Raw genomic sequence first — 8,699 nt, forward strand, 5'->3', positions numbered from 1 at the left:
GAGTGTCAAGAAACGGCTAAAGGATACAAACATCATGGTAGAGTGGACGACGATCTAACTACCGTTCATCTTCTCAATAGTGCCGCAATCGGGCTTGTAGGGGAATACTTGTTCTGTGAATGGTGTTCCCCCACCACTGTCGCACTTTCGAGCGCGCACGAATTTAGGCAGCCCTTTCTCAATAGTGACGCGTAAAAGTGTACATTTGTTTAACCTTCGAGCGGCATTATTGAGAAATTCGGATTCCAACTTTGGGCGAGTAGGGGAAAGCATATGAGTGGAGGTAGAGCCCGAACTCGTATTAGGATTAACGGCATTATTGAAAGCGGCATTATTGAGAAGGTGAACTGTGAAGGAGAAATCAAGGTGCAGGCATCGATAATTAAAAAATTAAAAAATTTCCAACAAAAAGGAGCAGATGCAAGCTGGAGGAGCTACATGAAGTCTAGAATTGGAAATCGGGACTTCTTCTGGGATGAGAAAGAAGGAGTGAAGGTAATCAGTAGATTTCGAGGAGGCCGGTTGCAATGTAATTAAATTTTTGTCATTAACACATTTGAAATACTAATAAGTAACAAAATTTATGAAATTAAGTTTCTGAAAAACGATGTTCAGTAACTTTTATAGCAAATTTAGCAAATTGTTATTTAACTTCAGAAGCGGTTTCTGAAAATTACAAAAAGTTTCCTATAATTCCTGAATGGCAACAAAATCTCTATTACTTTAAACTGTCAAGTAGAATAAATTTGAAATGTTTTCAATTTTAATTTGACATTGATTTATTTCGTTTAAAAAAATTCTAATTTAAAAATGTTACAGGTTTAAGATTCTGGTCTTTGAATATCAATGTGGCCAGGGACAATAAGAAATGAGTCAGTGGGCAATTAGAGAAAAAATAAAATGAAGTTCTACAGTAACCTTGGTTTAATATTTTTCTTAGTATTATAATTTGTTGGCTTTGTATTTATATTTATTTTTATTGCAATTAATATCACATTTTTAGTTATAAATGTTACTGTTTGTTTGAAAATTCAACAAATTGATTAAAAATACACCCTTTTTGTTTGATAATTCAATTTTTGTGTGAAAAGTTCGTATTTTGAGATTGAAAATTCAACTAGTTTCGTAGAAAAGTGACTTATTTTTTTAAACTCATATTTTGATGCTAAACAGTTAAACTAAAATCCTTTTTGGTTGAAAATTCAACTATTTTTGAAAATATATATTTTTTAATTTAAAAGAATTTATCTATTTTACTATAAATTGCATAATTCTTGAATAAAGATGCAACTGTTTGTATACAAATTCAACAATTTATTAAAAAAACCTATCCTTTTTTTACCAAAAATTGAAATGTTTCGTTAGAACATTGTCTTTTTGGGTCGGAAATTCAAGTATAGCCTTGGTAGAAAATTTAATTTTTGTTCGAAACTTATAGTATGATGTTGAAAGGTCAAAACAGAATCTTTTTCGGAGAATAATTCCATTTTTTTTTTCATTTTAATTTTTTATTTCAAAATTCATCTGTTTAGTAGAAATTTCATCTTTCTTAGATAAAAATTCGACTGTTTGTGTCAAAGTAAATCCTCTCGCTGTTTGAAAATTTAATCTTTTTTTTTTTTAATTTTGGTTGAATCTCTTTGTTAATAACTCGTTTTTTTGTGCAACAGTCATATTTTAGTTGAAAATTAGTTTCTTTGGTTGAAGGTTTAACTTTTTTTCTACAAATTAATTTTTTGCTGAAAATTCATATTTCTGGGTGGAAATTCAATTAAAAAACAATTACGTACGAATATTCTGTATACAAAATATAATAACATTTTGTATAAATTTTGTGAGTAACATTCTCGAAACATGTATTGTTTGGAGACTTTTTTTTTGGCTCTTTAATTTTAATATAAATTGGCAACATATGTTTGGCTTAAAAATAAAAATTATAGTAAGACTACATACGAGCGAAGTTTATATGTAAGTAACTATCTTATATGATGCACACCATGAATAAAATACGAAAGAAAACTTCTTATCATAAAAGATGGGCTTTGATTATATATTTGATACAATGAGTGCACTTCCTATTATAAAATAGATACCTAAAAATTCGTTTGTATTAACTGCACTCATATTTTCTTGCTATTTATATTCTGAGGACAAATATATATACTACATGTTTTATATTAAAAATTATGAACCAAAAATGATATTTTAACCTCTTGAAATTTTCAGTTATAATAACTGAAAATACCTAAACTTTAACAGAATTTTCTAAAACATGTGAATTGTGACTCGAGTTTTATGCAGTTACCGTTGCTGAAATTTCTGTTACAGTTTAGGAAAATTTAGAAACGGTCTCTGCCTAAAACTTGAGTGACGCGTCTCTGAAAATTCTTACAAAAATTTCTAACAGTACAAAAACATGAGAAAAAAGGGTTATGAAGGTTCAGAAAATGGGTCAAGGAAACTGATTTGATAAGAAATTTGCCGAACAGGGAACTGCGGTTTGCGATTGTCTTGAAAAATACCTAGAAAAAAAGAATAATGAAGGAAGGGAAAGAGTAATTAAAACATGAAAAATTTAAGGGAAAGATGGCTAAACCATTTTAATAACTTTGCTCTAAATAGCTTTGATATTGTACGAGGTTTGTTAAAAAAAGGTGACTTCAAATTTCGCGGACTACGTACATTCGATTTTTTTCTTTTGTTATGTTGGTACACATGTCCCCAATATATGCTGAAATCATCAGGTAATTTGCATGCTAAGTTTGTTTTTCACAAGTATAAAGTTGAGGCGCGTTTTGGTGTGCTTGGCAATTTTTTGCTAGCGAAAAAATTAATCAAAGAATCCGTATTAAATTGTGTGTGAAAAATAAAACTAAGTGCTCCAACGCACTTGAAATGTTGGCTGTGGCATTTGGCGAGTCTACTTTGAGCAAAAAAAGGGCTTATAACCCAATGGGAAATTGACTACTGGCGCAGTACTGCGCCAGCACTGGCAGCGTCGGCGCAATACTGACCTCCAGTGCTGGCGCAATGCTGACAGGATCTTGGGATGATGACTAAGTTCGGTACTGGCTTTCAGTACTGCACCAGTGCTGGCGGGCAGTACTGGCGCAGTACTAGACATGAAGATTAGACAGAGTTAAGCCGACGCTCTTTTAAATTTATAACTAGAAGTGGCCTGCATAAGATGTGTGAATTTTAATATCGCCTAAAGGATAGATTAGCTTTATTTTGCGTATGAATTTCCATACACTTGTTATGAATCCAACAAAAATGACGGTGGCTGATCGATGACTAAAACTCAACTCAGATACGATTGAACATTTTTAATCGTATCTCGGAAACGAAGGTAGATTTTTTACGTTTTTTCGGCTTAAATTCAAGATAATATTTTAGGCTCTATGTCACATAATTTTCAGATTTTCGCAACAATTTTTCTAGGTCATGCTAAAAGTTGAATTCGAGGTATAAAATTTGAGAAAATCTGGAATTTTTGCTAAAAACTTCTCACGGTCCATGATTTTTTCCAGTATCGGTAATCCAATTGAACTGCAATTCCCCCAGTACTGCTCCAGTACTCGTTCGCCAAGTATTGGCTAGACGCTGGCATGGCCAATTCACCCAGTACTGCGCCAGCACTGGTCCGCGAAGATTTGTCTGGGCGTTGGTAAGACCTCTGACTCAATACTGCGTCAGATGTAAGTTACGGCTCAATGTAGGCATTTCCCATTGGGAAGTGGTACAAGCTCTTCACAGAAGGCCGAGAAAATGTTAATGACAATGCCCGCCCTGGACGCCCCAGCACGTCAATAAGCGATAAAAACGTTCAAGCAGTGAAAAAAATTGTTCTAGAGAATCGTCAACTCACTATTAGATAAGTTGCTGAAGATGTCGGCATATCGGTTGGCTTATGCCATGTAATTTCTAAGAAATTTTGGGTCTGAAACGCGTGGCAGCGAAATTTGTTCAGAAATTGCTGAAATTTGACCAAAAGAACCGTCCTATGAACTTCGCTCAGGAGCTGTTGAATGACATCAACGACGATCCAGATTTCCTTAAAAGGGTCATAACTGGTGAAGAAACATGGGTATATCGTTATGACGTCGAAACTGAGGCTCAATCGTCTCAGTTGAAACATCCTGATTTCCCAAAGCCCGGAAAAAGCACGGCAAGTTCGGGCAAATGTGAAGGTTTTGCTTACTCACAGAAAAACGCTGGTGTTAAATTTATTGCAGCTCAAAAAATGTTAAGAGTTGTGGAGTGCTGAACCACGTTGTCAGCCACCTGAACACCTGTCAAAGCAATTATTCGCTTTGCGATATTAGACTAAATAATTGTTAATTAGCAAACTAATGGGAATAATATTTACCTAATTTTTAACTTTCTTTCACTTAATAGTGCGTACTAGTCACTTAGAATACAATTATAACTTCCTAATGCAACTTCCAAATGTTAGGTTATTCATGGCTGTCGACATTTAATCAAGTTTATTTGAAAATTAATGCATTTGCAAATTAAAATTAACTTAATATACATTTATATTAAACTTATTTACTATGTATAAAAAAATTAATATATTTGTTTATGAAAACTAAAATAATACCCATGTGTATTAAAACTAAGCGCTAGCGCATGCATCGCGCAACGCTGTCGGCCTTGACATGTCAGCTGATGAGTGCTTACAATGATTTTCCAATTGCCCATTTGAGTGAAAAGGTAAGTTAATTTGGTTAAACTAATTAATTTCGTTCTTCACAATTACGGTTTAAAATAATTACAATAAAGTTTTTATTGATTCTTAATAAGAAAGACTTTCCCTTACCGAATAAAAAAATTCCTATTGTGACGTGTACTTGTTAGTACGAGAGCCCCTTTGCTACTTGTTCGGCTTGGTTTCATTTTGATCCGCTTTTTCTCCTCACCTCATTTTCAATCGCAAGGCTGGTTTCTTCGTTATGCGTCATATATAGATAACCTAAGAGATATAAATTCAAATTAGATAACTAATACATGTTTTAGGTTGTCTATATTCTCTTTTATCCTATACAGAAGTGCACTTATAGAAATTCCGGTATTAATTTTAATACACATGTATTGGAAGTTTTTTTCAGATACCTATATTAAATTTAAGATACCACCAATTTTGAAAATTCAAACACACATCTGAAATTCAATATACATTTGTACTAATTTAATACAGGAATTTCTAACAGTGTAGTACGCACAGTTTAATGAAAGAAAGCTGAAAATTAGGTCAATATCATTCCAAATAGTTTCCTTGTTAACAATTATTTAGTATATTATCGCAAAGCGAATAGTTGCTTTGAGAGGTGTTCAGGTGGCTGACAGCGCGGTTCAGCACTCCACAACTCTCGGCATGAGCCAAAATTCAGTCTCAAAATGATACATTTCCCTAGATGCCCAGATGTGCAACTGCGTTCAGAAGTATAAATTTGAGACTGAAAATTCTCTGAAATGCTCATTGGGAGAGCAATGAAATTTGAGCTGCATCAAATTTAACACCAGCGTTTTTCTGTGAACAAGACTGCTATTTAATATAGGGGGAAGGATTTGCGGATGTAACAAATAATGTAAAAACCTAAGAAAAGGTGTACAAATGTGAGAAATAAATTTTATTATATTCTCCCAGTGGACGCAAGCGTTAAAGAACATCTTTAGAACGGTTTAAAAATGTCCTGAGTCAGTCCGTATGACGTTCCATAAACGTACAATGTTCCAGAGATATTTCAAAGACGTAATTGGAACATAAAACGTTTTAAGAACATTATTTGGCCTGACTTAGGAAAGTTTTTAAAACATTCGAATGACGTCTTTTGCATTGTACGTCCAAAAAACGTTTTTAGGACGTTCCAATTACGTTCTAAAATGTTGTGCCCACTGGGCTACTATACCCTTGCAGAAATCGTCATATATTTTCCCGATTACCGATCTGGCCCTGATCAGTTTAATATCTTCGGGGCCAGATTGGGATAATTGCGAATCATTGAGTCTATTTCTGCTAGTCTAAAAAGATAACCTCGCAATTTCTCTTCAAAGCCCTGTTTATCTTCTCTTTCATTAAATTGAATTCATATTCTTGATTACAATCACACGGTTAAAACTGTATGGTTGTAAGATCCATAATTAGGGTTGTCACAACCACAACAAATAGTAAAATATGGTCCAACTACAATTGCGGTTTTCACAACTACATAGCTGTTTGTTTAAGAGACTGATTGTAAGAACTATCTTGCGTGTGTGCCTCAGTATGTACTGTGTTTTTTACAACCACACTATATGTTACCACAACCGTACTTTGTGGTTGCCATTACCACACTATGTTGTTGCCGCAGATAACCACTGCACAGAAAAAACTGAAGTTAAATTTTGTTGCATGTGAAATTTCCCGCTGATAAAGTTTACATGCTATTTGGCGGAAGTTTAGCCTACGAAAGAATAAAAGCTGTTGTCTGCTGCGGCATCCTTAGCAGCAATAGGAAAACAGTAAAGTATGAGTCAATTCGAGTTATAAATCGGGACACCAGCTTTAAAACAACACAGAAAAAACGAAAGTTCGAATTTGTAGCAGGTAAGACTTGCAAACGGTTAATAATTAAACATATTTCGGCGAATGTTTCACTGAGGTTAGGAGAATAATTCTGATCTCGTCTACTGCGTCGCGATGAAGTGAGCACATTTCGGTAACACGTGTACCATTAGCAACAGAAAATACGAAAAAAAATTCTTCTTCCTGATGTATCTTCTCCGACATAAATTAGACTATTGTAGAGGAATTAGAACTTATTTAATACCATTTGATAAAAAACGCAAAAAGCAACTAACAGATGAAGCAGTGTAGCCTGGATTTTTTTCGAAGGGGGGGGGGGGGGCTTCGATTTTTTTTTCGGAGGGGGCTTGTGTTTATGAATAGCCCTGGCATCGCAATTCTCGCTACATCGCGAATAAAAATGGAGCGATTATAAGGCGAATGATTAAAACCGGAATCGATGTAAACTTTATCTTTCGTTTTTTCTGTGTGAAGTTGTCAAAACCCCACTATGTGGTTGCCCATGCACAAATTGTGGTTGTGCCAACCCCACTATGTGGTAGCCGCAGGCATACATTATGGTTATCACTACCACACAACTAAAGTTCTCTCTACTAACAAGTGGTTGGCTGCTACAACTACATAGTAAAAGATATTTTGACTAGGGTGTGGTTGAAGAAAAAATTCGTAGCATTAATGGTACATAAGTTTTTATTTAAATTTGCATATTACTTACGGTAAAAAAAATTACAAATTTCGTCTAAAATACATCAATTTAAATATAATAAATGCATTTTGGTTCGCCTCAAACAAAAATAAAACACTCAAATGAAAAGCATCATATACTTGTGATGTATAAAATATTTCGAAGTATGCGAATGCATCAATTTTTAAATTTTGTGTTTCATCGTCACAAATAACTAACCACTTTCCATCTGATGAAGGATGCCAGGAAATTGGGTGGCAAGATCTACAATAAAAGTTATATGATAAATCTACAATAAAAGCAATTTTGTAATAAACTAATTGTAATATCTCATCTAAGAGTTCAAGATTCCCTATTGAAAAAATCCTCGAGGAAAGCGTAGTGTTATTTTCGAACGAGAAAGACACGAGGAAATCCGCGAGGATTTTCGAATTCCTTGAGTAAATCCGCAAGTCAACGAATTAATCCTCGAGAAATTTGAAAAGCCTTACGGATTTCTTCGTATTTTCCTCGTCCGGAAATTAAACGAGGTTTTTTAAATAGGGTTATTAAAACATTTTTCATGACTTCCCCCGAATAGGATTTAACTCTATAGTAAAAATCCTTCGACTTGGTTTCGACTTGAATTGTCCACAATCAGGACATTCTAAAGATGAAAAGTTAGACTTGAGCATGTCTCAGTTTTGAGACGGAGCCAACCCTTAGATACATTTTTTTAATCCTTAAAATTGACCCTTTTTAACCATATGACGAAACCATAGGGTAGGACCATTCTTGATTTCTAAAAAATCGTTACAAATTTTTATTAATGATAAGACATAGCTACTTTTCAGCACTATTCCTTTCCGACTTTCAAAAACTTTAAATTTTCGGCTAAACTTACTGAATAGGGGAGCGGCGGGTAATGTGGCGCACCCTCATTTACAGAAATTGATTGATTTATAGCGAGAGGTATTTACTGTACTGTATTTTTTTTATGTGTACTGTTTTGTATAGTGAAAAAATTTGCTAAATAAAGCTAATCACTCAATTCTTATTATGGATAGTTATTTTTGGGTGTTATGTGTGTATTTTTAAAGTGACGAAAAAGTATTGAAAAAGTACAGTAGCATTTTTCAAGATTAAAAAAACATAATATATAACGTTCAAGTTGCACACAATTTATAAGTCATTATTTAAACCGATCATTTACCCAAAATTAATTTCATTGAACTCAGTGAGCAACTTTTACTTCCCTTTCCGAAATCGCACTAAAAGCGAGCCACATTAGCCAACCAGGAAGAATAACTTGGCGCAGGCACATTTTTTGTGAAACCTGATAATTAACTACTTTAATAGACGTAAATTCAATAATAATCATACGCATAGGGCAGATAAGATATTGACTTACGTGCTTTATGTTATTTTACTACAGTTTTCAACATATTTAACTTTTAGAGGAGCTTT

Source organism: Belonocnema kinseyi, chromosome 6, assembly GCF_010883055.1.
Source record: "Belonocnema kinseyi isolate 2016_QV_RU_SX_M_011 chromosome 6, B_treatae_v1, whole genome shotgun sequence".
NCBI classification, from domain to species: Eukaryota; Metazoa; Arthropoda; class Insecta; order Hymenoptera; family Cynipidae; genus Belonocnema; species Belonocnema kinseyi.